We start from the raw sequence: 27,880 nt of genomic DNA on the forward strand, positions 1-27,880 counted from the left end.
GCTGCAATCCACGCGTTTTAGATCTGCATAACTCCACCTCTTTAAACACAGCACCTTCACCCCCTGCTGTTCCCACCCGCCTCAACACCGTTGGAAGGGAGGAGAACCAATTAAGGCGGGGGGTGGGGTGGAACGAGCAGCTGTCTACCCTTAGCAGGAGGGCTCCTGATTACATACCTCTCCTGCTGCTGCTGCTGCTGGCTGTCCAGCAGCAGACTGAAGGTGGCTGCTGCTGTGCACAGGTATATAAAGGCTCAGAGCCTATTATGACACGCGCAGCCAGCGTTCCATTGCCACATTCCATCTACTGCAGGCAGGATACCTGGCTGGCTGAATGTCGCTGAGAAGCTCACAGAGACCGCCATAAGCAACAGTTTAACAGAATGCCACAGACTAATCAACCAAACTTTTTGGGTTGGGTTCTCTTTTATAGTCTGCAGGCATTAAATGAAAGAAGTCAGTGTTCCAGCAGAAGGAGACAACGTTTCAGAAAAGGCATTGTAGCAAACCAAAAAAGAAATTTTAAGCGCAGCAGAGTAACCAGCGCACATACCTGTTAGCTCAGGTGAGTTTAAAAGGCTGCTGTTGATAACAAGGGCATTTGCTAAATAGATGGTGTGTGTGCAACAATATACTGAAAGGTCAATTATATTGTGCAGCTTATCTCACCACCTGTAGTTATTTAGGTGAAAGCTCCAAAATGCTTGCCTAATATGTCTGTTTATCCAAAAGGAAGTAAAAAGGGAGAGCTAGAAAGATAGCATTGCATCACATTACATGGCAATGCAATGCACAGTTGCTGAAGTTGAACCAAAATGAGCTTGTAATCTGGCTTCTGCAACTTTGAACATGAAAAATCCAATGAGGAGAAGAAAAGCAAAGCCAAAGAGTCCATCCCCAAATCCGACAAACAAGCAAAATGAACAAAAAACATTGAATTCAATTCTTTCTGATTTTAGAAACTGCATTAAAGAAGGGGTGCACCGGTCCTGGAGATACTGCAATACCAGGTCAATGCGTGGAGTGGACAGAGCAAGCTCTTTTTCCATCTCCCTGTTCTAAAAATCCATTTAATATATGGTCCCCAGATAGGGGACGTATCAGATATTAAACTGATAAGAACAGATACTACACTTGATCTTAGCCAAAAGGCCGAGAAGCGATAACCAGAATTGGTTTCAAACTACGGAGCCACCCAAGGATCCTGAAAAGTCCATTTGTGGAGATGAGCTCCTGGACTCCCGTTAAGAAGACATGTTGTCAACCTCTAGATCCCTTACATGCCTGCACTTTTCGGCTTGCTGCTGCTGCAATCCACGCGTTTTAGATCTGCATAACTCCACCTCTTTAAACACAGCACCTTCACCCCCTGCTGTTCCCACCCGCCTCAACACCGTTGGAAGGGAGGAGAACCAATTAAGGCGGGGGGTGGGGTGGAACGAGCAGCTGTCTACCCTTAGCAGGAGGGCTCCTGATTACATACCTCTCCTGCTGCTGCTGCTGCTGGCTGTCCAGCAGCAGACTGAAGGTGGCTGCTGCTGTGCACAGGTATATAAAGGCTCAGAGCCTATTATGACACGCGCAGCCAGCGTTCCATTGCCACATTCCATCTACTGCAGGCAGGATACCTGGCTGGCTGAATGTCGCTGAGAAGCTCACAGAGACCGCCATAAGCAACAGTTTAACAGAATGCCACAGACTAATCAACCAAACTTTTTGGGTTGGGTTCTCTTTTATAGTCTGCAGGCATTAAATGAAAGAAGTCAGTGTTCCAGCAGAAGGAGACAACGTTTCAGAAAAGGCATTGTAGCAAACCAAAAAAGAAATTTTAAGCGCAGCAGAGTAACCAGCGCACATACCTGTTAGCTCAGGTGAGTTTAAAAGGCTGCTGTTGATAACAAGGGCATTTGCTAAATAGATGGTGTGTGTGCAACAATATACTGAAAGGTCAATTATATTGTGCAGCTTATCTCACCACCTGTAGTTATTTAGGTGAAAGCTCCAAAATGCTTGCCTAATATGTCTGTTTATCCAAAAGGAAGTAAAAAGGGAGAGCTAGAAAGATAGCATTGCATCACATTACATGGCAATGCAATGCACAGTTGCTGAAGTTGAACCAAAATGAGCTTGTAATCTGGCTTCTGCAACTTTGAACATGAAAAATCCAATGAGGAGAAGAAAAGCAAAGCCAAAGAGTCCATCCCCAAATCCGACAAACAAGCAAAATGAACAAAAAACATTGAATTCAATTCTTTCTGATTTTAGAAACTGCATTAAAGAAGGGGTGCACCGGTCCTGGAGATACTGCAATACCAGGTCAATGCGTGGAGTGGACAGAGCAAGCTCTTTTTCCATCTCCCTGTTCTAAAAATCCATTTAATATATGGTCCCCAGATAGGGGACGTATCAGATATTAAACTGATAAGAACAGATACTACACTTGATCTTAGCCAAAAGGCCGAGAAGCGATAACCAGAATTGGTTTCAAACTACGGAGCCACCCAAGGATCCTGAAAAGTCCATTTGTGGAGATGAGCTCCTGGACTCCCGTTAAGAAGACATGTTGTCAACCTCTAGATCCCTTACATGTCTGCACTTTTCGGCTTGCTGCTGCTGCAATCCACGCGTTTTAGATCTGCATAACTCCACCTCTTTAAACACAGCACCTTCACCCCCTGCTGTTCCCACCCGCCTCAACACCGTTGGAAGGGAGGAGAACCAATTAAGGCGGGGGGTGGGGTGGAACGAGCAGCTGTCTACCCTTAGCAGGAGGGCTCCTGATTACATACCTCTCCTGCTGCTGCTGCTGCTGGCTGTCCAGCAGCAGACTGAAGGTGGCTGCTGCTGTGCACAGGTATATAAAGGCTCAGAGCCTATTATGACACGCGCAGCCAGCGTTCCATTGCCACATTCCATCTACTGCAGGCAGGATACCTGGCTGGCTGAATGTCGCTGAGAAGCTCACAGAGACCGCCATAAGCAACAGTTTAACAGAATGCCACAGACTAATCAACCAAACTTTTTGGGTTGGGTTCTCTTTTATAGTCTGCAGGCATTAAATGAAAGAAGTCAGTGTTCCAGCAGAAGGAGACAACGTTTCAGAAAAGGCATTGTAGCAAACCAAAAAAGAAATTTTAAGCGCAGCAGAGTAACCAGCGCACATACCTGTTAGCTCAGGTGAGTTTAAAAGGCTGCTGTTGATAACAAGGGCATTTGCTAAATAGATGGTGTGTGTGCAACAATATACTGAAAGGTCAATTATATTGTGCAGCTTATCTCACCACCTGTAGTTATTTAGGTGAAAGCTCCAAAATGCTTGCCTAATATGTCTGTTTATCCAAAAGGAAGTAAAAAGGGAGAGCTAGAAAGATAGCATTGCATCACATTACATGGCAATGCAATGCACAGTTGCTGAAGTTGAACCAAAATGAGCTTGTAATCTGGCTTCTGCAACTTTGAACATGAAAAATCCAATGAGGAGAAGAAAAGCAAAGCCAAAGAGTCCATCCCCAAATCCGACAAACAAGCAAAATGAACAAAAAACATTGAATTCAATTCTTTCTGATTTTAGAAACTGCATTAAAGAAGGGGTGCACCGGTCCTGGAGATACTGCAATACCAGGTCAATGCGTGGAGTGGACAGAGCAAGCTCTTTTTCCATCTCCCTGTTCTAAAAATCCATTTAATATATGGTCCCCAGATAGGGGACGTATCAGATATTAAACTGATAAGAACAGATACTACACTTGATCTTAGCCAAAAGGCCGAGAAGCGATAACCAGAATTGGTTTCAAACTACGGAGCCACCCAAGGATCCTGAAAAGTCCATTTGTGGAGATGAGCTCCTGGACTCCCGTTAAGAAGACATGTTGTCAACCTCTAGATCCCTTACATGCCTGCACTTTTCGGCTTGCTGCTGCTGCAATCCACGCGTTTTAGATCTGCATAACTCCACCTCTTTAAACACAGCACCTTCACCCCCTGCTGTTCCCACCCGCCTCAACACCGTTGGAAGGGAGGAGAACCAATTAAGGCGGGGGGTGGGGTGGAACGAGCAGCTGTCTACCCTTAGCAGGAGGGCTCCTGATTACATACCTCTCCTGCTGATGCTGCTGCTGGCTGTCCAGCAGCAGACTGAAGGTGGCTGCTGCTGTGCACAGGTATATAAAGGCTCAGAGCCTATTATGACACGCGCAGCCAGCGTTCCATTGCCACATTCCATCTACTGCAGGCAGGATACCTGGCTGGCTGAATGTCGCTGAGAAGCTCACAGAGACCGCCATAAGCAACAGTTTAACAGAATGCCACAGACTAATCAACCAAACTTTTTGGGTTGGGTTCTCTTTTATAGTCTGCAGGCATTAAATGAAAGAAGTCAGTGTTCCAGCAGAAGGAGACAACGTTTCAGAAAAGGCATTGTAGCAAACCAAAAAAGAAATTTTAAGCGCAGCAGAGTAACCAGCGCACATACCTGTTAGCTCAGGTGAGTTTAAAAGGCTGCTGTTGATAACAAGGGCATTTGCTAAATAGATGGTGTGTGTGCAACAATTTACTGAAAGGTCAATTATATTGTGCAGCTTATCTCACCACCTGTAGTTATTTAGGTGAAAGCTCCAAAATGCTTGCCTAATATGTCTGTTTATCCAAAAGGAAGTAAAAAGGGAGAGCTAGAAAGATAGCATTGCATCACATTACATGGCAATGCAATGCACAGTTGCTGAAGTTGAACCAAAATGAGCTTGTAATCTGGCTTCTGCAACTTTGAACATGAAAAATCCAATGAGGAGAAGAAAAGCAAAGCCAAAGAGTCCATCCCCAAATCCGACAAACAAGCAAAATGAACAAAAAACATTGAATTCAATTCTTTCTGATTTTAGAAACTGCATTAAAGAAGGGGTGCACCGGTCCTGGAGATACTGCAATACCAGGTCAATGCGTGGAGTGGACAGAGCAAGCTCTTTTTCCATCTCCCTGTTCTAAAAATCCATTTAATATATGGTCCCCAGATAGGGGACGTATCAGATATTAAACTGATAAGAACAGATACTACACTTGATCTTAGCCAAAAGGCCGAGAAGCAATAACCAGAATTGGTTTCAAACTACGGAGCCACCCAAGGATCCTGAAAAGTCCATTTGTGGAGATGAGCTCCTGGACTCCCGTTAAGAAGACATGTTGTCAACCTCTAGATCCCTTACATGCCTGCACTTTTCAGCTTGCTGCTGCTGCAATCCACGCGTTTTAGATCTGCATAACTCCACCTCTTTAAACACAGCACCTTCACCCCCTGCTGTTCCCACCCGCCTCAACACCGTTGGAAGGGAGGAGAACCAATTAAGGCGGGGGGTGGGGTGGAACGAGCAGCTGTCTACCCTTAGCAGGAGGGCTCCTGATTACATACCTCTCCTGCTGCTGCTGCTGCTGGCTGTCCAGCAGCAGACTGAAGGTGGCTGCTGCTGTGCACAGGTATATAAAGGCTCAGAGCCTATTATGACACGCGCAGCCAGCGTTCCATTGCCACATTCCATCTACTGCAGGCAGGATACCTGGCTGGCTGAATGTCGCTGAGAAGCTCACAGAGACCGCCATAAGCAACAGTTTAACAGAATGCCACAGACTAATCAACCAAACTTTTTGGGTTGGGTTCTCTTTTATAGTCTGCAGGCATTAAATGAAAGAAGTCAGTGTTCCAGCAGAAGGAGACAACGTTTCAGAAAAGGCATTGTAGCAAACCAAAAAAGAAATTTTAAGCGCAGCAGAGTAACCAGCGCACATACCTGTTAGCTCAGGTGAGTTTAAAAGGCTGCTGTTGATAACAAGGGCATTTGCTAAATAGATGGTGTGTGTGCAACAATATACTGAAAGGTCAATTATATTGTGCAGCTTATCTCACCACCTGTAGTTATTTAGGTGAAAGCTCCAAAATGCTTGCCTAATATGTCTGTTTATCCAAAAGGAAGTAAAAAGGGAGAGCTAGAAAGATAGCATTGCATCACATTACATGGCAATGCAATGCACAGTTGCTGAAGTTGAACCAAAATGAGCTTGTAATCTGGCTTCTGCAACTTTGAACATGAAAAATCCAATGAGGAGAAGAAAAGCAAAGCCAAAGAGTCCATCCCAAAATCCGACAAACAAGCAAAATGAACAAAAAACATTGAATTCAATTCTTTCTGATTTTAGAAACTGCATTAAAGAAGGGGTGCACCGGTCCTGGAGATACTGCAATACCAGGTCAATGCGTGGAGTGGACAGAGCAAGCTCTTTTTCCATCTCCCTGTTCTAAAAATCCATTTAATATATGGTCCCCAGATAGGGGACGTATCAGATATTAAACTGATAAGAACAGATACTACACTTGATCTTAGCCAAAAGGCCGAGAAGCGATAACCAGAATTGGTTTCAAACTACGGAGCCACCCAAGGATCCTGAAAAGTCCATTTGTGGAGATGAGCTCCTGGACTCCCGTTAAGAAGACATGTTGTCAACCTCTAGATCCCTTACATGCCTGCACTTTTCGGCTTGCTGCTGCTGCAATCCACGCGTTTTAGATCTGCATAACTCCACCTCTTTAAACACAGCACCTTCACCCCCTGCTGTTCCCACCCGCCTCAACACCGTTGGAAGGGAGGAGAACCAATTAAGGCGGGGGGTGGGGTGGAACGAGCAGCTGTCTACCCTTAGCAGGAGGGCTCCTGATTACATACCTCTCCTGCTGCTGCTGCTGCTGGCTGTCCAGCAGCAGACTGAAGGTGGCTGCTGCTGTGCACAGGTATATAAAGGCTCAGAGCCTATTATGACACGCGCAGCCAGCGTTCCATTGCCACATTCCATCTACTGCAGGCAGGATACCTGGCTGGCTGAATGTCGCTGAGAAGCTCACAGAGACCGCCATAAGCAACAGTTTAACAGAATGCCACAGACTAATCAACCAAACTTTTTGGGTTGGGTTCTCTTTTATAGTCTGCAGGCATTAAATGAAAGAAGTCAGTGTTCCAGCAGAAGGAGACAATGTTTCAGAAAAGGCATTGTAGCAAACCAAAAAAGAAATTTTAAGCGCAGCAGAGTAACCAGCGCACATACCTGTTAGCTCAGGTGAGTTTAAAAGGCTGCTGTTGATAACAAGGGCATTTGCTAAATAGATGGTGTGTGTGCAATAATATACTGAAAGGTCAATTATATTGTGCAGCTTATCTCACCACCTGTAGTTATTTAGGTGAAAGCTCCAAAATGCTTGCCTAATATGTCTGTTTATCCAAAAGGAAGTAAAAAGGGAGAGCTAGAAAAATAGCATTGCATCACATTACATGGCAATGCAATGCACAGTTGCTGAAGTTGAACCAAAATGAGCTTGTAATCTGGCTTCTGCAACTTTGAACATGAAAAATCCAATGAGGAGAAGAAAAGCAAAGCCAAAGAGTCCATCCCCAAATCCGACAAACAAGCAAAATGAACAAAAAACATTGAATTCAATTCTTTCTGATTTTAGAAACTGCATTAAAGAAGGGGTGCACCGGTCCTGGAGATACTGCAATACCAGGTCAATGCGTGGAGTGGACAGAGCAAGCTCTTTTTCCATCTCCCTGTTCTAAAAATCCATTTAATATATGGTCCCCAGATAGGGGACGTATCAGATATTAAACTGATAAGAACAGATACTACACTTGATCTTAGCCAAAAGGCCGAGAAGCGATAACCAGAATTGGTTTCAAACTACGGAGCCACCCAAGGATCCTGAAAAGTCCATTTGTGGAGATGAGCTCCTGGACTCCCGTTAAGAAGACATGTTGTCAACCTCTAGATCCCTTACATGCCTGCACTTTTCGGCTTGCTGCTGCTGCAATCCACGCGTTTTAGATCTGCATAACTCCACCTCTTTAAACACAGCACCTTCACCCCCTGCTGTTCCCACCCGCCTCAACACCGTTGGAAGGGAGGAGAACCAATTAAGGCGGGGAGTGGGGTGGAACGAGCAGCTGTCTACCCTTAGCAGGAGGGCTCCTGATTACATACCTCTCCTGCTGCTGCTGCTGCTGGCTGTCCAGCAGCAGACTGAAGGTGGCTGCTGCTGTGCACAGGTATATAAAGGCTCAGAGCCTATTATGACACGCGCAGCCAGCGTTCCATTGCCACATTCCATCTACTGCAGGCAGGATACCTGGCTGGCTGAATGTCGCTGAGAAGCTCACAGAGACCGCCATAAGCAACAGTTTAACAGAATGCCACAGACTAATCAACCAAACTTTTTGGGTTGGGTTCTCTTTTATAGTCTGCAGGCATTAAATGAAAGAAGTCAGTGTTCCAGCAGAAGGAGACAACGTTTCAGAAAAGGCATTGTAGCAAACCAAAAAAGAAATTTTAAGCGCAGCAGAGTAACCAGCGCACATACCTGTTAGCTCAGGTGAGTTTAAAAGGCTGCTGTTGATAACAAGGGCATTTGCTAAATAGATGGTGTGTGTGCAACAATATACTGAAAGGTCAATTATATTGTGCAGCTTATCTCACCACCTGTAGTTATTTAGGTGAAAGCTCCAAAATGCTTGCCTAATATGTCTGTTTATCCAAAAGGAAGTAAAAAGGGAGAGCTAGAAAGATAGCATTGCATCACATTACATGGCAATGCAATGCACAGTTGCTGAAGTTGAACCAAAATGAGCTTGTAATCTGGCTTCTGCAACTTTGAACATGAAAAATCCAATGAGGAGAAGAAAAGCAAAGCCAAAGAGTCCATCCCAAAATCCGACAAACAAGCAAAATGAACAAAAAACATTGAATTCAATTCATTCTGATTTTAGAAACTGCATTAAAGAAGGGGTGCACCGGTCCTGGAGATACTGCAATACCAGGTCAATGCGTGGAGTGGACAGAGCAAGCTCTTTTTCCATCTCCCTGTTCTAAAAATCCATTTAATATATGGTCCCCAGATAGGGGACGTATCAGATATTAAACTGATAAGAACAGATACTACACTTGATCTTAGCCAAAAGGCCGAGAAGCGATAACCAGAATTGGTTTCAAACTACGGAGCCACCCAAGGATCCTGAAAAGTCCATTTGTGGAGATGAGCTCCTGGACTCCCGTTAAGAAGACATGTTGTCAACCTCTAGATCCCTTACATGCCTGCACTTTTCGGCTTGCTGCTGCTGCAATCCACGCGTTTTAGATCTGCATAACTCCACCTCTTTAAACACAGCAACTTCACCCCCTGCTGTTCCCACCCGCCTCAACACCGTTGGAAGGGAGGAGAACCAATTAAGGCGGGGGGTGGGGTGGAACGAGCAGCTGTCTACCCTTAGCAGGAGGGCTCCTGATTACATACCTCTCCTGCTGCTGCTGCTGGCTGTCCAGCAGCAGACTGAAGGTGGCTGCTGCTGTGCACAGGTATATAAAGGCTCAGAGCCTATTATGACACGCGCAGCCAGCATTCCATTGCCACATTCCATCTACTGCAGGCAGGATACCTGGCTGGCTGAATGTCGCTGAGAAGCTCACAGAGACCGCCATAAGCAACAGTTTAACAGAATACCACAGACTAATCAACCAAACTTTTTGGGTTGGGTTCTCTTTTATAGTCTGCAGGCATTAAATGAAAGAAGTCAGTGTTCCAGCAGAAGGAGACAACGTTTCAGAAAAGGCATTGTAGCAAACCAAAAAAGAAATTTTAAGCGCAGCAGAGTAACCAGCGCACATACCTGTTAGCTCAGGTGAGTTTAAAAGGCTGCTGTTGATAACAAGGGCATTTGCTAAATAGATGGTGTGTGTGCAACAATATACTGAAAGGTCAATTATATTGTGCAGCTTATCTCACCACCTGTAGTTATTTAGGTGAAAGCTCCAAAATGCTTGCCTAATATGTCTGTTTATCCAAAAGGAAGTAAAAAGGGAGAGCTAGAAAGATAGCATTGCATCACATTACATGGCAATGCAATGCACAGTTGCTGAAGTTGAACCAAAATGAGCTTGTAATCTGGCTTCTGCAACTTTGAACATGAAAAATCCAATGAGGAGAAGAAAAGCAAAGCCAAAGAGTCCATCCCAAAATCCGACAAACAAGCAAAATGAACAAAAAGCATTGAATTCAATTCTTTCTGATTTTAGAAACTGCATTAAAGAAGGGGTGCACCGGTCCTGGAGATACTGCAATACCAGGTCAATGCGTGGAGTGGACAGAGCAAGCTCTTTTTCCATCTCCCTGTTCTAAAAATCCATTTAATATATGGTCCCCAGATAGGGGACGTATCAGATATTAAACTGATAAGAACAGATACTACACTTGATCTTAGCCAAAAGGCCGAGAAGCGATAACCAGAATTGGTTTCAAACTACGGAGCCACCCAAGGATCCTGAAAAGTCCATTTGTGGAGATGAGCTCCTGGACTCCCGTTAAGAAGACATGTTGTCAACCTCTAGATCCCTTACATGCCTGCACTTTTCGGCTTGCTGCTGCTGCAATCCACGCGTTTTAGATCTGCATAACTCCACCTCTTTAAACACAGCACCTTCACCCCCTGCTGTTCCCACCCGTCTCAACACCGTTGGAAGGGAGGAGAACCAATTAAGGCGGGGGGTGGGGTGGAACGAGCAGCTGTCTACCCTTAGCAGGAGGGCTCCTGATTACATACCTCTCCTGCTGCTGCTGCTGCTGGCTGTCCAGCAGCAGACTGAAGGTGGCTGCTGCTGTGCACAGGTATATAAAGGCTCAGAGCCTATTATGACACGCGCAGCCAGCGTTCCATTGCCACATTCCATCTACTGCAGGCAGGATACCTGGCTGGCTGAATGTCGCTGAGAAGCTCACAGAGACCGCCATAAGCAACAGTTTAACAGAATGCCACAGACTAATCAACCAAACTTTTTGGGTTGGGTTCTCTTTTATAGTCTGCAGGCATTAAATGAAAGAAGTCAGTGTTCCAGCAGAAGGAGACAACGTTTCAGAAAAGGCATTGTAGCAAACCAAAAAAGAAATTTTAAGCGCAGCAGAGTAACCAGCGCACATACCTGTTAGCTCAGGTGAGTTTAAAAGGCTGCTGTTGATAACAAGGGCATTTGCTAAATAGATGGTGTGTGTGCAACAATATACTGAAAGGTCAATTATATTGTGCAGCTTATCTCACCACCTGTAGTTATTTAGGTGAAAGCTCCAAAATGCTTGCCTAATATGTCTGTTTATCCAAAAGGAAGTAAAAAGGGAGAGCTAGAAAGATAGCATTGCATCACATTACATGGCAATGCAATGCACAGTTGCTGAAGTTGAACCAAAATGAGCTTGTAATCTGGCTTCTGCAACTTTGAACATGAAAAATCCAATGAGGAGAAGAAAAGCAAAGCCAAAGAGTCCATCCCCAAATCCGACAAACAAGCAAAATGAACAAAAAACATTGAATTCAATTCTTTCTGATTTTAGAAACTGCATTAAAGAAGGGGTGCACCGGTCCTGGAGATACTGCAATACCAGGTCAATGCGTGGAGTGGACAGAGCAAGCTCTTTTTCCATCTCCCTGTTCTAAAAATCCATTTAATATATGGTCCCCAGATAGGGGACGTATCAGATATTAAACTGATAAGAACAGATACTACACTTGATCTTAGCCAAAAGGCCGAGAAGCGATAACCAGAATTGGTTTCAAACTACGGAGCCACCCAAGGATCCTGAAAAGTCCATTTGTGGAGATGAGCTCCTGGACTCCCGTTAAGAAGACATGTTGTCAACCTCTAGATCCCTTACATGCCTGCACTTTTCGGCTTGCTGCTGCTGCAATCCACGCGTTTTAGATCTGCATAACTCCACCTCTTTAAACACAGCACCTTCACCCCCTGCTGTTCCCACCCGCCTCAACACCGTTGGAAGGGAGGAGAACCAATTAAGGCGGGGGGTGGGGTGGAACGAGCAGCTGTCTACCCTTAGCAGGAGGGCTCCTGATTACATACCTCTCCTGCTGCTGCTGCTGCTGGCTGTCCAGCAGCAGACTGAAGGTGGCTGCTGCTGTGAACAGGTATATAAAGGCTCAGAGCCTATTATGACACGCGCAGCCAGCGTTCCATTGCCACATTCCATCTACTGCAGGCAGGATACCTGGCTGGCTGAATGTCGCTGAGAAGCTCACAGAGACCGCCATAAGCAGCAGTTTAACAGAATGCCACAGACTAATCAACCAAACTTTTTGGGTTGGGTTCTCTTTTATAGTCTGCAGGCATTAAATGAAAGAAGTCAGTGTTCCAGCAGAAGGAGACAACGTTTCAGAAAAGGCATTGTAGCAAACCAAAAAAGAAATTTTAAGCGCAGCAGAGTAACCAGCGCACATACCTGTTAGCTCAGGTGAGTTTAAAAGGCTGCTGTTGATAACAAGGGCATTTGCTAAATAGATGGTGTGTGTGCAACAATATACTGAAAGGTCAATTATATTGTGCAGCTTATCTCACCACCTGTAGTTATTTAGGTGAAAGCTCCAAAATGCTTGCCTAATATGTCTGTTTATCCAAAAGGAAGTAAAAAGGGAGAGCTAGAAAGATAGCATTGCATCACATTACATGGCAATGCAATGCACAGTTGCTGAAGTTGAACCAAAATGAGCTTGTAATCTGGCTTCTGCAACTTTGAACATGAAAAATCCAATGAGGAGAAGAAAAGGAGTCCATCCCCAAATCCGACAAACAAGCAAAATGAACAAAAAACATTGAATTCAATTCTTTCTGATTTTAGAAACTGCATTAAAGAAGGGGTGCACCGGTCCTGGAGATACTGCAATACCAGGTCAATGCGTGGAGTGGACAGAGCAAGCTCTTTTTCCATCTCCCTGTTCTAAAAATCCATTTAATATATGGTCCCCAGATAGGGGACGTATCAGATATTAAACTGATAAGAACAGATACTACACTTGATCTTAGCCAAAAGGCCGAGAAGCGATAACCAGAATTGGTTTCAAACTACGGAGCCACCCAAGGATCCTGAAAAGTCCATTTGTGGAGATGAGCTCCTGGACTCCCGTTAAGAAGACATGTTGTCAACCTCTAGATCCCTTACATGCCTGCACTTTTCGGCTTGCTGCTGCTGCAATCCACGCGTTTTAGATCTGCATAACTCCACCTCTTTAAACACAGCACCTTCACCCCCTGCTGTTCCCACCCGCCTCAACACCGTTGGAAGGGAGGAGAACCAATTAAGGCGGGGGGTGGGGTGGAACGAGCAGCTGTCTACCCTTAGCAGGAGGGCTCCTGATTACATACCTCTCCTGCTGCTGCTGCTGCTGGCTGTCCAGCAGCAGACTGAAGGTGGCTGCTGCTGTGCACAGGTATATAAAGGCTCAGAGCCTATTATGACACGCGCAGCCAGCGTTCCATTGCCACATTCCATCTACTGCAGGCAGGATACCTGGCTGGCTGAATGTCGCTGAGAAGCTCACAGAGACCGCCATAAGCAACAGTTTAACAGAATGCCACAGACTAATCAACCAAACTTTTTGGGTTGGGTTCTCTTTTATAGTCTGCAGGCATTAAATGAAAGAAGTCAGTGTTCCAGCAGAAGGAGACAACGTTTCAGAAAAGGCATTGTAGCAAACCAAAAAAGAAATTTTAAGCGCAGCAGAGTAACCAGCGCACATACCTGTTAGCTCAGGTGAGTTTAAAAGGCTGCTGTTGATAACAAGGGCATTTGCTAAATAGATGGTGTGTGTGCAACAATATACTGAAAGGTCAATTATATTGTGCAGCTTATCTCACCACCTGTAGTTATTTAGGTGAAAGCTCCAAAATGCTTGCCTAATATGTCTGTTTATCCAAAAGGAAGTAAAAAGGGAGAGCTAGAAAGATAGCATTGCATCACATTACATGGCAATGCAATGCACAGTTGCTGAAGTTGAACCAAAATGAGCTTGTAATCTGGCTTCTGCAACTTTGAACATGAAAAATCCAATGAGGAGAAGAAAAGCAAAGCCAAAGAGTCCATCCCCAAATCCGACAAACAAGCAAAATGAACAAAAAACATTGAATTCAATTCTTTCTGATTTTAGAAACTGCATTAAAGAAGGGGTGCACCGGTCCTGGAGATACTGCAATACCAGGTCAATGCGTGGAGTGGACAGAGCAAGCTCTTTTTCCATCTCCCTGTTCTAAAAATCCATTTAATATATGGTCCCCAGATAGGGGACGTATCAGATATTAAACTGATAAGAACAGATACTACACTTGATCTTAGCCAAAAGGCCGAGAAGCGATAACCAGAATTGGTTTCAAACTACGGAGCCACCCAAGGATCCTGAAAAGTCCATTTGTGGAGATGAGCTCCTGGACTCCCGTTAAGAAGACATGTTGTCAACCTCTAGATCCCTTACATGCCTGCACTTTTCGGCTTGCTGCTGCTGCAATCCACGCGTTTTAGATCTGCATAACTCCACCTCTTTAAACACAGCACCTTCACCCCCTGCTGTTCCCACCCGCCTCAACACCGTTGGAAGGGAGGAGAACCAATTAAGGCGGGGGGTGGGGTGGAACGAGCAGCTGTCTACCCTTAGCAGGAGGGCTCCTGATTACATACCTCTCCTGCTGCTGCTGCTGCTGGCTGTCCAGCAGCAGACTGAAGGTGGCTGCTGCTGTGCACAGGTATATAAAGGCTCAGAGCCTATTATGACACGCGCAGCCAGCGTTCCATTGCCACATTCCATCTACTGCAGGCAGGATACCTGGCTGGCTGAATGTCGCTGAGAAGCTCACAGAGACCGCCATAAGCAACAGTTTAACAGAATGCCACAGACTAATCAACCAAACTTTTTGGGTTGGGTTCTCTTTTATAGTCTGCAGGCATTAAATGAAAGAAGTCAGTGTTCCAGCAGAAGGAGACAACGTTTCAGAAAAGGCATTGTAGCAAACCAAAATAGAAATTTTAAGCGCAGCAGAGTAACCAGCGCACATACCTGTTAGCTCAGGTGAGTTTAAAAGGCTGCTGTTGATAACAAGGGCATTTGCTAAATAGATGGTGTGTGTGCAACAATATACTGAAAGGTCAATTATATTGTGCAGCTTATCTCACCACCTGTAGTTATTTAGGTGAAAGCTCCAAAATGCTTGCCTAATATGTCTGTTTATCCAAAAGGAAGTAAAAAGGGAGAGCTAGAAAGATAGCATTGCATCACATTACATGGCAATGCAATGCACAGTTGCTGAAGTTGAACCAAAATGAGCTTGTAATCTGGCTTCTGCAACTTTGAACATGAAAAATCCAATGAGGAGAAGAAAAGCAAAGCCAAAGAGTCCATCCCCAAATCCGACAAACAAGCAAAATGAACAAAAAACATTGAATTCAATTCTTTCTGATTTTAGAAACTGCATTAAAGAAGGGGTGCACCGGTCCTGGAGATACTGCAATACCAGGTCAATGCGTGGAGTGGACAGAGCAAGCTCTTTTTCCATCTCCCTGTTCTAAAAATCCATTTAATATATGGTCCCCAGATAGGGGACGTATCAGATATTAAACTGATAAGAACAGATAAGGTTTCAACGCAATTTTATTGATTCAAAAGTATATTTACAAAGGTTTTAAAAAAGAACATTTATAACATTACAATAAAATGATAAAACATGATAATAATCAATTCAAGTTTTTTGTATAAAACACAATTTACCATCATAAAACCATTGTAACAATTAAGAAAATCATAATTACAGATGTACTTGGGTTTATTTAATTACCACTAATTGTGTTCCATAATTGTACACACCACATAGAAGCCGCTTCTTTTGCTCCATACAGTTTTTTATCTCTGAGATAGTAAATATACATTTCACTTAAAGCAATTTTTATACAGTCTGTTGAATCAATATGATCATGTTTGAAGAGTAAAATATTTCTAACTTTCCACATGGCATTTTTAAAACAATTAATAATAATCCAGGCAACTCGGAATTGTTTAAAATTTGGACACTTAAAAAGACCATAAAAGACATAAAAGTGATTAAAATCTTTCAGGCCACATGCCCATTTTAAAAGTGGGCCTACCTTTCTCCAAACCTCCTGTGCAAAATGACAATTCCAAAAGAGATGCAATACAGACTCACTTTCCCCGCATATATCTCTTGGACATTTGGCTCTCGCCACCAGCCCCCGCCTATGTTGAAACTCACGGGTAGGGAGGCACTGGTGGACGATAGCCCAGGCAAGGTCCTTGTGTACATTTGCAAGATATTTCCCATACACATTTCGCCACACCGTTTTGGACCTTGCCTGTGAAAAATTGGAGACAGGAATTGTGTCCTCAGAGTGTCTGCAAGCAATAGATACCTTCCTTTGGTCCCCCAATATATCAGGCTCCAATTCCTGGAGACCTAAAAGTCTGACCGTTTTCTCAAGTATCACATACTGTTTAGGTGGGCACAGGAGCACAGGAGAACTTAAAGGTAGGCTAAACCACCTTTTAAAAATCATTCCTGCTGCATATTTTAAAAAATAACTAAAAATGCCATCAGATTTAAAAACCTTAAAACAGAAGCAGAAATACTTTATATGGAAAAAGGTAAAAAAATTGGGTACATCTTTACCTCCATTAGATTTACATTTGTACATCAGATCTCTTTTTAACTTTTCCATTTTTGAACCCCATAAAAACATAAAAACAATTCTTGTTACTTTCTTGATTTGTAAATTGGAAGGGGGAAACACCATTGCAATATACAACATAATGGGAATTAAAACGGCTTTAATAATTAAAATTTTACCTTCCATACTAAGGTTCCTTAAATTCCACAATGAGATCTTTATTTCTATTTTATCCATTGCAGAGTCCCAGTTAGGGTCCCCCTCATTGGCTTGGTTAAAAATAATTCCTAAAATTTTTATGTGATTTTTCTGTATCACTATCCCAGGGGTCAAAGAGGAGTCCCATCCCCCCACATTAAAACAGTCACATTTATCTATATTTAATTTAAAACCTGAGGCTTCACAGAAAAATTGTGTGTTTCTCAATACCCTCCTCAGAAATGTGGAATCTGGACATAGTATGGTAACATCATCCATGTAACTTAGGGCTTTAAGTTGCATACCCCTACTCCCGGGAATAGGTACCCCTTTAATTACTTTATCTTTTCTCAGTATGGTTAATAGTGGTTCCATAACACAGATAAAGAGCAGTGGTGAGAGAGGGCACCCTTGTTTCACCCCTGATAATAGAGGAACCCCCTTCGTTAAAAACCCATTTACAGAAATTTGACTAAAACAAGAATGATATAAAAGCATAATGCGGGTTAAAATTTTCTCTGGAAACGCCATTTTTTTAAGAACCATAAAAAGAAATTCATGCGATACCCTGTCAAAAGCTTTTTCAAAGTCTAAGGATAAAATAGCAAGGTTTTGACTTCTCTCTTTTGAATACCATATGGTATCCTTAATTATGTTGAGGGACTCAGCTATGGTTCTTCCGGGAACACCACATACCTGGTTAGGGTGAATTAATTTGGCTATAAAGGGTTTTAAACGCACTGCAATAAGTTTAGCTAAAATTTTATAATCAAGGTTTAAAAGCGTATTGGCCGCCAGTTTTTAAGTTGGCTCCTATCCCCTTTTTTATATATTAAAGATACCAGACCTCTCCTCCAAGATGGGGGTAATTTATTAGTATTAAAAGCTTCTTTAAACAATAAAAACATATCGTTCTTTAAAATTCCCCAAAAAGTCAGATAAAACTCAATCGGTAGACCGTCTTCCCCAGGGGCTTTCCCACTGGAGAAACTTTTAAAAATCTGTAAAAGTTCCTCACTGGTGAGATCCCTAGATAAAATACCCTGGTCTAAAATATCTAACTTAAAATCAAGGGAATTAATAGCATACTCTAAAAAGGATGGATCTATAACTTTAGTGTTAAAAAGAAGTTGATAAAAATTAAAAGCTTTTCCTAACATACCCTTAATATCATTTTCACCTTCAAGATTTAGGATTGCGTCCCTCCTCCCCATTACCTTTTTGAAGAAGAATCGGGAGCATTTCTCTCCTTCCTTCAGGTGCTGTACATGGGAGTTAAAAATTATTTGTTTTCCTTTTTCATTAAGAGCATTTTTTATTTCAGACTTAAGATTTGCAATATCATCATCCACATCAATACCAACTTCTTTTAGTTTAAAGAGTACTTGTAATCTCATATTAAAAACATAAAACCACTGCTTTTTCTTTTTTGCTTTCATTTTCCCTGCCTTAATAAAAAATAATTTAATCTTAGGTTTAATGCTCTCCCACCAATCCAGCATCGAGGCGCGGGGGTCTCTCTTTGATTGCCAGCACTGGTAGGCCTGCACAAACCTCTTTTGAATATCAATATCCTCTAGGAGAGTTGTATTTAATCTCCATGGGCCTCTTGAGGTATTTTGTTCCCCTGCTAACTCTAAAAACACAGATAAAACTTTATGATCAGAGAATAAATTAGATAAAAGAAAACATTTACAAGGTTTAAAGGCAGTAGAAGCAAATATGAAATCAATTCTAGAAGAAACTCTTCCATTGGACCATGTAACACCTGGATCCGCCGGCAAGAGTTCCTTCCAGCAGTCCTGTAATCTAAAATCATCAATTAAACTTTTCAACAAATAGGAGGTACGGTCTTTACGATTCACATCCCCACCCTGCCGGGATTCCCCATCACGTAAACAATTAAAATCTCCTCCCACTAGCAGGGGGGTTGACCCAACACAAAATAATGGCAATATTTCAAGTAAATCCGCCCTTTCCTGCTTCCCAGGAGGAGCGTACACATTTAATAAACGTAAAGAAAGTCCATTAAAAACAAGATGTATTAAAATAGCTCTGCCAGGTATAATTTCAGTCACAGATTGAATGATGGTAGAATGTCCACGGCAAAGTAGTCCAACTCCGGCAGCACGACAGTCATTAGCACCGGACCACACAGAAACGCCCAGTTTCCAGTCTTCTTTTAAGTCCTTATAATTTAAATTACTCTGTATACCACATTCTTGTAGAAAGCAGAAATCAAAGTCCAATGTCTCTAAATAAGAAAATAAAGCAGCCCTACGTGTAGGGCTCTTTAGGGACCTCACATTTAGTGAGGAGATTTTAAGAGGAACAGACATTAAGAAGAATCAGGATCTGAAGATGGGAAGAAGTCAATACACGGCACCTCCTCCTCCGCATCTCCAGGGGTCAGGATTTGTTTAATATTACCGGGATCTGAAGCAGGCAAAAAGGCATCATCCACTTTTGGCTCCTCATCTGGACCTCGACATCCGTGTTTTCTTTGGATATCAGGTTGCTTTACGTCCTCCCGTTGCCTTTTCAGAGGCTGGGAGCTGTCCATCTTTTCCAAGTCCTGTGCATCTGCAGTCCTCATGGCGGTCTGGTCTATGGAACGGGTGTCATCCCTCTGGGTCGTCTTGTCCTCTGGTCTGGTCACGGAACTACTGCGACTTCTGGTTCGAGGACCAGGGCTCGACTGGGTCTTAGCCAGGTCCTTTTTACTTCGCGCCCTAGAGGTCTCTCTTTCTGACACACTGGTTGATCGATTAAGGAGCGTACCCTTTTTGCCCTTACCCAAGATCACCGATGATGGTGTGGCGAATCTGGGTGCTTGCTTAATCGGGGTACTAGAGGTCTCCTCAGTTCCACATAATGCCGGTGGTGCATTCATGCTGGATGAGGACCCTTCCTCTTGACTCTGAGATACGGCAACATCTAGAGCCAGAACATCGATCAATTCCACAGAGAGCGAACCCTCGGTTAATCTTATGGAACCCCTACGACCGTCCTTCTGTGGAACTACCAGCGGGCCCTCTGGCGGAGCCGTTGAAGGATTTGGTCCGGACCCGTCAGCGTGCGCCAACCCAGGTCCAGGGGCAGGTGTAGTAATACTCCCTCCGAAGTATTCTTGGATAGTCAGTTGACCTGACTTAAACATGTCATATGTTTTTGACTTTTTGCTCGGACAATTCCTGAAGGCGTGACCTGCCTTCCCACATAGGTTACATACGATCTCAGAGTCACACGTAGCGGAGGTGTGCCCACTCTTACCGCACTTGTTGCAAAAGACTACATGAGCCCTTGTACAATTTTCTCGTGTATGCCCATATTCATGACAATTCCGGCATTGAAGGGGCATTCCTGGGTAGCGTAGGAATCCCCTGACATTACCAATGGCAAAATTAGCAGGCGGGTGGTGAAGACCACCAATGCCGCTCTGATCTGGATGGAACTTCACCAGGTATTTCCTCTTCCCATTCCAGAAGCGCTGGGAGTTGAGGATATCATGTGAGAAGCGCACTGACTTGCAGTAACGCTTCAAAAAGGTTTCGATATCGCCCTCAGAGACGAATGGGCTGTACATGAAGATCACCAAGGGTACTTCCTCTTCACCGTACAGGAAGTCAAAGCTCAGCCCGTTCAGTCTCTCATCGTCCTTGTCCGCAACCATCAGTGCTGCATGGATATTATCACAGCATGATTTAGCCATAAAGGAAATGGTATATCGCCCACGGAATTCCTGATCGTAAAGACACAGGATCTTATCTCGCTCCAGGTGGAAGAACCCAAAAAGAATCTCATGCACGATGTACTGCAGATTCTTCTCATGGCGCTGGCATTCATCCACCATGATTCTAATGGACTGTCGCAGTGGAGTCTCCCCCACCGCAAATCCAAAAGAAAAAGGCATTTTCGGCCCTCAGGGACTAAGCCCTCCCCCAATAGTAACAAGGGAATGAATCCCACAAAAGCAGGAACAAACCCAAGACCGAGGGAGGGGTACCCCAAGAACTTACACAGCCCACTAAGCGATAAAGCTCAGCAAAGGAAAACGCCCTTATTTCCTCGGGTCGCCCCGAAGACAAGACGCGATCGCTCCCCGTTGTCCGGGGACTAAGCCGACCTGCCAATAGCTGCAAGGGGGTGAAGCTCCCTCCGTTAAGAGAGAGCGATCCCCCAAGGCCAACAAGTCGGGTACCCCAGGCACCTCCTAGCCGAGACCAAGGCAGCAACCGTTAGATCACTGCACCTGATCCTAGCCAAAAGGCCGAGAAGCGATAACCAGAATTGGTTTCCGACTACGGTGCCACCCAAGGATTCTGAAAAGTCCATTTGTGGAGATGGCCACCTGGACTCCCGTTAAGAAGACATGCTGTCAACCTCTAGATCCCTCACATGCCTGCACTTTTCGGCTTGCTGCTGCTGCAATCCACGCGTTTTAGATCTGCATAACTCCACCTCTTTTAGCACAGTACCCTCAACCCCCGGCTGTTCCCACCCGCCTCAACACCGTTGGAAGGGAGGAGAACCAATTAAGGCGGGGGGGGGGGTGGAACGAGCAGCTGTCTACCCTTAGCAGGAGGGTTGCTGATTAATTACCTCTCCTGCTGCTGCTGCTGCTGGCTGTCCAGCAGCAGACTGAAGGTGGCTGCTGCTGTGCGCAGGTATATAAAGGCTCAGAGCCTATTATGACACGCGCAGCCAGCGTTCCATTGCCACATTCCGTCTACTGCAGGCGGGATACCTGGATGGCTGAATGTCACTAACAAGCTCACAGTGACCGCCATAAGCAACAGTTTAAAAGAATGCCACAGACTAATCAACCAAACTTTTTGGGTTGGTTTCTCTTTTATAGTCTGCAGGCATTAAATGAAAGAAGTCAGTGTTCCAGCAGAGGGAGACAACGTTTCAGAAAAGGCATTGTAGCAAACCAAAAAAGAAATTTTAAGCGCAGCAGAGTAACCAGCTCACATACCTGTTAGCTCAGGTGAGTTTAAAAGGCTGCTGTTGATAACAAGGGCATTTGCTAAATAGATGGTGTGTGTGCAACAATATACTGAAAGGTCAATTATATTGTGCAGCTTATCTCACCACCTGTAGTTATTTAGGTGAAAGCTCCAAAATGCTTGCCTAATATGTCTGTTTATCCAAAAGGAAGTATAGAGGGAGAGCTAGATAGATAGCATTGCATTACATTAGATTACATGGCAATGCAATGCACAGTTGCTGAAGTTGAACCAAAATGAGCTTGTCATCTGGCTTCTGCAACTTTTAACATGAAAAATCCAATGAGGAGAAGAAAAGCAAAGCCAAAGAGTCCATCCCAAAATCCGACAAACAAGCAAAATGAACAAAAAGCATTGAATTCAATTCTTTCTGATTTTAGAAACTGCATTAAAGAAGGGGTGCACCGGTCCTGGAGATACTGCAATACCAGGTCAATGCGTGGAGTGGACAGAGCAAGCTCTTTTTCCATCTCCCTGTTCTAAAAATCTATTTAATATATGGTCCCCAGATAGGGGACGTATCAGATATTAAACTGATAAGAACAGATACTACACTTGATCTTAGCCAAAAGGCCGAGAAGCGATAACCAGAATTGGTTTCCGACTACGGTGCCACCCAAGGATTCTGAAAAGTCCATTTGTGGAGATGGCCACCTGGACTCCCGTTAAGAAGACATGCTGTCAACCTCTAGATCCCTCACATGCCTGCACTTTTCGGCTTGCTGCTGCTGCAATCCACGCGTTTTAGATCTGCATAACTCCACCTCTTTTAGCACAGTACCCTCAACCCCCGGCTGTTCCCACCCGCCTCAACACCGTTGGAAGGGAGGAGAACCAATTAAGGCGGGGGGGGGGGGTGGAACGAGCAGCTGTCTACCCTTAGCAGGAGGGTTGCTGATTAATTACCTCTCCTGCTGCTGCTGCTGCTGGCTGTCCAGCAGCAGACTGAAGGTGGCTGCTGCTGTGCGCAGGTATATAAAGGCTCAGAGCCTATTATGACACGCGCAGCCAGCGTTCCATTGCCACATTCCGTCTACTGCAGGCGGGATACCTGGATGGCTGAATGTCACTGAGAAGCTCACAGAGACCGCCATAAGCAACAGTTTAAAAGAATGCCACAGACTAATCAACCAAACTTTTTGGGTTGGTTTCTCTTTTATAGTCTGCAGGCATTAAATGAAAGAAGTCAGTGTTCCAGCAGAGGGAGACAACGTTTCAGAAAAGGCATTGTAGCAAACCAAAAAAGAAATTTTAAGCGCAGCAGAGTAACCAGCTCACATACCTGTTAGCTCAGGTGAGTTTAAAAGGCTGCTGTTGATAACAAGGGCATTTGCTAAATAGATGGTGTGTGTGCAACAATATACTGAAAGGTCAATTATATTGTGCAGCTTATCTCACCACCTGTAGTTATTTAGGTGAAAGCTCCAAAATGCTTGCCTAATATGTCTGTTTGTCCAAAAGGAAGTATAGAGGGAGAGCTAGATAGATAGCATTGCATTACATTACATTACATGGCAATGCAATGCACAGTTGCTGAAGTTGAACCAAAATGAGCTTGTCATCTGGCTTCTGCAACTTTTAACATGAAAAATCCAATGAGGAGAAGAAAAGCAAAGCCAAAGAGTCCATCCCAAAATCCGACAAACAAGCAAAATGAACAAAAAGCATTGAATTCAATTCTTTCTGATTTTAGAAACTGCATTAAAGAAGGGGTGCACCGGTCCTGGAGATACTGCAATACCAGGTCAATGCGTGGAGTGGACAGAGCAAGCTCTTTTTCCATCGCCCTGTTCTAAAAATCCATTTAATATATGGTCCCCAGATAGGGGACGTATCAGATATTAAACTGATAAGAACAGATACTACACTTGATCTTAGCCAAAAGGCCGAGAAGCGATAACCAGAATTGGTTTCCGACTACGGTGCCACCCAAGGATTCTGAAAAGTCCATTTGTGGAGATGGCCACCTGGACTCCCGTTAAGAAGACATGCTGTCAACCTCTAGATCCCTCACATGCCTGCACTTTTCGGCTTGCTGCTGCTGCAATCCACGCGTTTTAGATCTGCATAACTCCACCTCTTTTAGCACAGTACCCTCAACCCCCGGCTGTTCCCACCCGCCTCAACACCGTTGGAAGGGAGGAGAACCAATTAAGGCGGGGGGGGGGTGGAACGAGCAGCTGTCTACCCTTAGCTGGAGGGTTGCTGATTAATTACCTCTACTGCTGCTGCTGCTGCTGGCTGTCCAGCAGCAGACTGAAGGTGGCTGCTGCTGTGCGCAGGTATATAAAGGCTCAGAGCCTATTATGACACGCGCAGCCAGCGTTCCATTGCCACATTCCGTCTACTGCAGGCGGGATACCTGGATGGCTGAATGTCACTGAGAAGCTCACAGAGACCGCCATAAGCAACAGTTTAAAAGAATTCCACAGACTAATCAACCAAACTTTTTGGGTTGGTTTCTCTTTTATAGTCTGCAGGCATTAAATGAAAGAAGTCAGTGTTCCAGCAGAGGGAGACAACGTTTCAGAAAAGGCATTGTAGCAAACCAAAAAAGAAATTTTAAGCGCAGCAGAGTAACCAGCTCACATACCTGTTAGCTCAGGTGAGTTTAAAAGGCTGCTGTTGATAACAAGGGCATTTGCTAAATAGATGGTGTGTGTGCAACAATATACTGAAAGGTCAATTATATTGTGCAGCTTATCTCACCACCTGTAGTTATTTAGGTGAAAGCTCCAAAATGCTTGCCTAATATGTCTGTTTATCCAAAAGGAAGTATAGAGGGAGAGCTAGATAGATAGCATTGCATTACATTACATTACATGGCAATGCAATGCACAGTTGCTGAAGTTGAACCAAAATGAGCTTGTCATCTGGCTTCTGCAACTTTTAACATGAAAAATCCAATGAGGAGAAGAAAAGCAAAGCCAAAGAGTCCATCCCAAAATCCGACAAACAAGCAAAATGAACAAAAAGCATTGAATTCAATTCTTTCTGATTTTAGAAACTGCATTAAAGAAGGGGTGCACCGGTCCTGGAGATACTGCAATACCAGGTCAATGCGTGGAGTGGACAGAGCAAGCTCTTTTTCTATCTCCCTGTTCTAAAAATCCATTTAATATATGGTCCCCAGATAGGGGACGTATCAGATATTAAACTGATAAGAACAGATACTACACTTGATCTTAGCCAAAAGGCCGAGAAGCGATAACCAGAATTGGTTTCCGACTACGGTGCCACCCAAGGATTCTGAAAAGTCCATTTGTGGAGATGGCCACCTGGACTCCCGTTAAGAAGACATGCTGTCAACCTCTAGATCCCTCACATGCCTGCACTTTTCGGCTTGCTGCTGCTGCAATCCACGCGTTTTAGATCTGCATAACTCCACCTCTTTTAGCACAGTACCCTCAACCCCCGGCTGTTCCCACCCGCCTCAACACCGTTGGAAGGGAGGAGAACCAATTAAGGCGGGGGGGGGGTGGAACGAGCAGCTGTCTACCCTTAGCAGGAGGGTTGCTGATTAATTACCTCTCCTGCTGCTGCTGCTGCTGGCTGTCCAGCAGCAGACTGAAGGTGGCTGCTGCTGTGCGCAGGTATATAAAGGCTCAGAGCCTATTATGACACGCGCAGCCAGCGTTCCATTGCCACATTCCGTCTACTGCAGGCGGGATACCTGGATGGCTGAATGTCACTGAGAAGCTCACAGAGACCGCCATAAGCAACAGTTTAAAAGAATGCCACAGACTAATCAACCAAACTTTTTGGGTTGGTTTCTCTTTTATAGTCTGCAGGCATTAAATGAAAGAAGTCAGTGTTCCAGCAGAGGGAGACAACGTTTCAGAAAAGGCATTGTAGCAAACCAAAAAAGAAATTTTAAGCGCAGCAGAGTAACCAGCTCACATACCTGTTAGCTCAGGTGAGTTTAAAAGGCTGCTGTTGATAACAAGGGCATTTGCTAAATAGATGGTGTGTGTGCAACAATATACTGAAAGGTCAATTATATTGTGCAGCTTATCTCACCACCTGTAGTTATTTAGGTGAAAGCTCCAAAATGCTTGCCTAATATGTCTGTTTATCCAAAAGGAAGTATAGAGGGAGAGCTAGATAGATAGCATTGCATTACATTACATTACATGGCAATGCAATGCACAGTTGCTGAAGTTGAACCAAAATGAGCTTGTCATCTGGCTTCTGCAACTTTTAACATGAAAAATCCAATGAGGAGAAGAAAAGCAAAGCCAAAGAGTCCATCCCAAAATCCGACAAACAAGCAAAATGAACAAAAAGCATTGAATTCAATTCTTTCTGATTTTAGAAACTGCATTAAAGAAGGGGTGCACCGGTCCTGGAGATACTGCAATACCAGGTCAATGCGTGGAGTGGACAGAGCAAGCTCTTTTTCCATCTCCCTGTTCTAAAAATCTATTTAATATATGGTCCCCAGATAGGGGACGTATCAGATATTAAACTGATAAGAACAGATACTACACTTGATCTTAGCCAAAACTCCGAGAAGCGATAACCAGAATTGGTTTCCGACTACGGTGCCACCCAAGGATTCTGAAAAGTCCATTTGTGGAGATGGCCACCTGGACTCCCGTTAAGAAGACATGCTGTCAACCTCTAGATCCCTCACATGCCTGCACTTTTCGGCTTGCTGCTGCTGCAATCCACGCGTTTTAGATCTGCATAACTCCACCTCTTTTAGCACAGTACCCTCAACCCCCGGCTGTTCCCACCCGCCTCAACACCGTTGGAAGGGAGGAGAACCAATTAAGGCGGGGGGGGGGGGTGGAACGAGCAGCTGTCTACCCTTAGCAGGAGGGTTGCTGATTAATTACCTCTCCTGCTGCTGCTGCTGCTGGCTGTCCAGCAGCAGACTGAAGGTGGCTGCTGCTGTGCGCAGGTATATAAAGGCTCAGAGCCTATTATGACACGCGCAGCCAGCGTTCCATTGCCACATTCCGTCTACTGCAGGCGGGATACCTGGATGGCTGAATGTCACTGAGAAGCTCACAGAGACCGCCATAAGCAACAGTTTAAAAGAATGCCACAGACTAATCAACCAAACTTTTTGGGTTGGTTTCTCTTTTATAGTCTGCAGGCATTAAATGAAAGAAGTCAGTGTTCCAGCAGAGGGAGACAACGTTTCAGAAAAGGCATTGTAGCAAACCAAAAAAGAAATTTTAAGCCCAGCAGAGTAACCAGCTCACATACCTGTTAGCTCAGGTGAGTTTAAAAGGCTGCTGTTGATAACAAGGGCATTTGCTAAATAGATGGTGTGTGTGCAACAATATACTGAAAGGTCAATTATATTGTGCAGCTTATCTCACCACCTGTAGTTATTTAGGTGAAAGCTCCAAAATGCTTGCCTAATATGTCTGTTTATCCAAAAGGAAGTATAGAGGGAGAGCTAGATAGATAGCATTGCATTACATTACATTACATGGCAATGCAATGCACAGTTGCTGAAGTTGAACCAAAATGAGCTTGTCATCTGGCTTCTGCAACTTTTAACATGAAAAATCCAATGAGGAGAAGAAAAGCAAAGCCAAAGAGTCCATCCCAAAATCCGACAAACAAGCAAAATGAACAAAAAGCATTGAATTCAATTCTTTCTGATTTTAGAAACTGCATTAAAGAAGGGGTGCACCGGTCCTGGAGATACTGCAATACCAGGTCAATGCGTGGAGTGGACAGAGCAAGCTCTTTTTCCATCTCCCTGTTCTAAAAATCCATTTAATATATGGTCCCCAGATAGGGGACGTATCAGATATTAAACTGATAAGAACAGATATTACACTTGATCTTAGCCAAAAGGCCGAGAAGCGATAACCAGAATTGGTTTCCGACTACGGTGCCACCCAAGGATTCTGAAAAGTCCATTTGTGGAGATGGCCACCTGGACTCCCGTTAAGAAGACATGCTGTCAACCTCTAGATCCCTCACATGCCTGCACTTTTCGGCTTGCTGCTGCTGCAATCCACGCGTTTTAGATCTGCATAACTCCACCTCTTTTAGCACAGTACCCTCAACCCCCGGCTGTTCCCACCCGCCTCAACACCGTTGGAAGGGAGGAGAACCAATTAAGGCGGGGGGGGGGGTGGAACGAGCAGCTGTCTACCCTTAGCTGGAGGGTTGCTGATTA

At 44.3% G+C, this 27,880-nt stretch overlaps 17 non-coding genes across 17 annotated transcripts; all 17 read right to left on the bottom strand.

The window, feature by feature from the left end:
• Positions 1-973: 973 nt before the first annotated feature.
• LOC141209489 (U2 spliceosomal RNA) lies at positions 974-1,164 on the bottom strand. The gene has a single exon (XR_012279683.1). It is a non-coding gene; the product is annotated as a U2 spliceosomal RNA (small nuclear RNA).
• Positions 1,165-2,279: 1,115 nt separating this feature from the next.
• Positions 2,280-2,470, bottom strand: LOC141209491 (U2 spliceosomal RNA). The gene has a single exon (XR_012279685.1). It is a non-coding gene; the product is annotated as a U2 spliceosomal RNA (small nuclear RNA).
• Positions 2,471-3,585: 1,115 nt separating this feature from the next.
• LOC141209492 (U2 spliceosomal RNA) lies at positions 3,586-3,776 on the bottom strand. The gene has a single exon (XR_012279686.1). It is a non-coding gene; the product is annotated as a U2 spliceosomal RNA (small nuclear RNA).
• A 1,115-nt stretch (positions 3,777-4,891) lies between these two features.
• LOC141209888 (U2 spliceosomal RNA) lies at positions 4,892-5,082 on the bottom strand. The gene has a single exon (XR_012280076.1). It is a non-coding gene; the product is annotated as a U2 spliceosomal RNA (small nuclear RNA).
• A 1,115-nt stretch (positions 5,083-6,197) lies between these two features.
• LOC141209493 (U2 spliceosomal RNA) lies at positions 6,198-6,388 on the bottom strand. The gene has a single exon (XR_012279687.1). It is a non-coding gene; the product is annotated as a U2 spliceosomal RNA (small nuclear RNA).
• A 1,115-nt stretch (positions 6,389-7,503) lies between these two features.
• LOC141209494 (U2 spliceosomal RNA) lies at positions 7,504-7,694 on the bottom strand. The gene has a single exon (XR_012279688.1). It is a non-coding gene; the product is annotated as a U2 spliceosomal RNA (small nuclear RNA).
• Positions 7,695-8,809: 1,115 nt separating this feature from the next.
• Positions 8,810-9,000, bottom strand: LOC141209495 (U2 spliceosomal RNA). The gene has a single exon (XR_012279689.1). It is a non-coding gene; the product is annotated as a U2 spliceosomal RNA (small nuclear RNA).
• Positions 9,001-10,112: 1,112 nt separating this feature from the next.
• LOC141209496 (U2 spliceosomal RNA) lies at positions 10,113-10,303 on the bottom strand. Its single transcript, XR_012279690.1, has one exon. It is a non-coding gene; the product is annotated as a U2 spliceosomal RNA (small nuclear RNA).
• A 1,115-nt stretch (positions 10,304-11,418) lies between these two features.
• Positions 11,419-11,609, bottom strand: LOC141209497 (U2 spliceosomal RNA). Its single transcript, XR_012279691.1, has one exon. It is a non-coding gene; the product is annotated as a U2 spliceosomal RNA (small nuclear RNA).
• A 1,105-nt stretch (positions 11,610-12,714) lies between these two features.
• LOC141209498 (U2 spliceosomal RNA) lies at positions 12,715-12,905 on the bottom strand. The gene has a single exon (XR_012279692.1). It is a non-coding gene; the product is annotated as a U2 spliceosomal RNA (small nuclear RNA).
• A 1,115-nt stretch (positions 12,906-14,020) lies between these two features.
• Positions 14,021-14,211, bottom strand: LOC141209499 (U2 spliceosomal RNA). The gene has a single exon (XR_012279693.1). It is a non-coding gene; the product is annotated as a U2 spliceosomal RNA (small nuclear RNA).
• A 1,115-nt stretch (positions 14,212-15,326) lies between these two features.
• LOC141210615 (U2 spliceosomal RNA) lies at positions 15,327-15,515 on the bottom strand. Its single transcript, XR_012280765.1, has one exon. It is a non-coding gene; the product is annotated as a U2 spliceosomal RNA (small nuclear RNA).
• A 6,611-nt stretch (positions 15,516-22,126) lies between these two features.
• LOC141208293 (U2 spliceosomal RNA) lies at positions 22,127-22,317 on the bottom strand. Its single transcript, XR_012278526.1, has one exon. It is a non-coding gene; the product is annotated as a U2 spliceosomal RNA (small nuclear RNA).
• A 1,122-nt stretch (positions 22,318-23,439) lies between these two features.
• Positions 23,440-23,630, bottom strand: LOC141210221 (U2 spliceosomal RNA). The gene has a single exon (XR_012280395.1). It is a non-coding gene; the product is annotated as a U2 spliceosomal RNA (small nuclear RNA).
• Positions 23,631-24,750: 1,120 nt separating this feature from the next.
• Positions 24,751-24,941, bottom strand: LOC141210098 (U2 spliceosomal RNA). Its single transcript, XR_012280276.1, has one exon. It is a non-coding gene; the product is annotated as a U2 spliceosomal RNA (small nuclear RNA).
• A 1,120-nt stretch (positions 24,942-26,061) lies between these two features.
• LOC141210496 (U2 spliceosomal RNA) lies at positions 26,062-26,252 on the bottom strand. The gene has a single exon (XR_012280663.1). It is a non-coding gene; the product is annotated as a U2 spliceosomal RNA (small nuclear RNA).
• Positions 26,253-27,374: 1,122 nt separating this feature from the next.
• LOC141210163 (U2 spliceosomal RNA) lies at positions 27,375-27,565 on the bottom strand. The gene has a single exon (XR_012280340.1). It is a non-coding gene; the product is annotated as a U2 spliceosomal RNA (small nuclear RNA).
• Positions 27,566-27,880: the final 315 nt, after the last annotated feature.

This window comes from Phyllobates terribilis, unplaced genomic scaffold, assembly GCF_046119375.1.
Source record: "Phyllobates terribilis strain yellow unplaced genomic scaffold, ASM4611937v1 Scaffold_169__1_contigs__length_4117513, whole genome shotgun sequence".
Lineage (NCBI taxonomy): Eukaryota > Metazoa > Chordata > Amphibia > Anura > Dendrobatidae > Phyllobates > Phyllobates terribilis.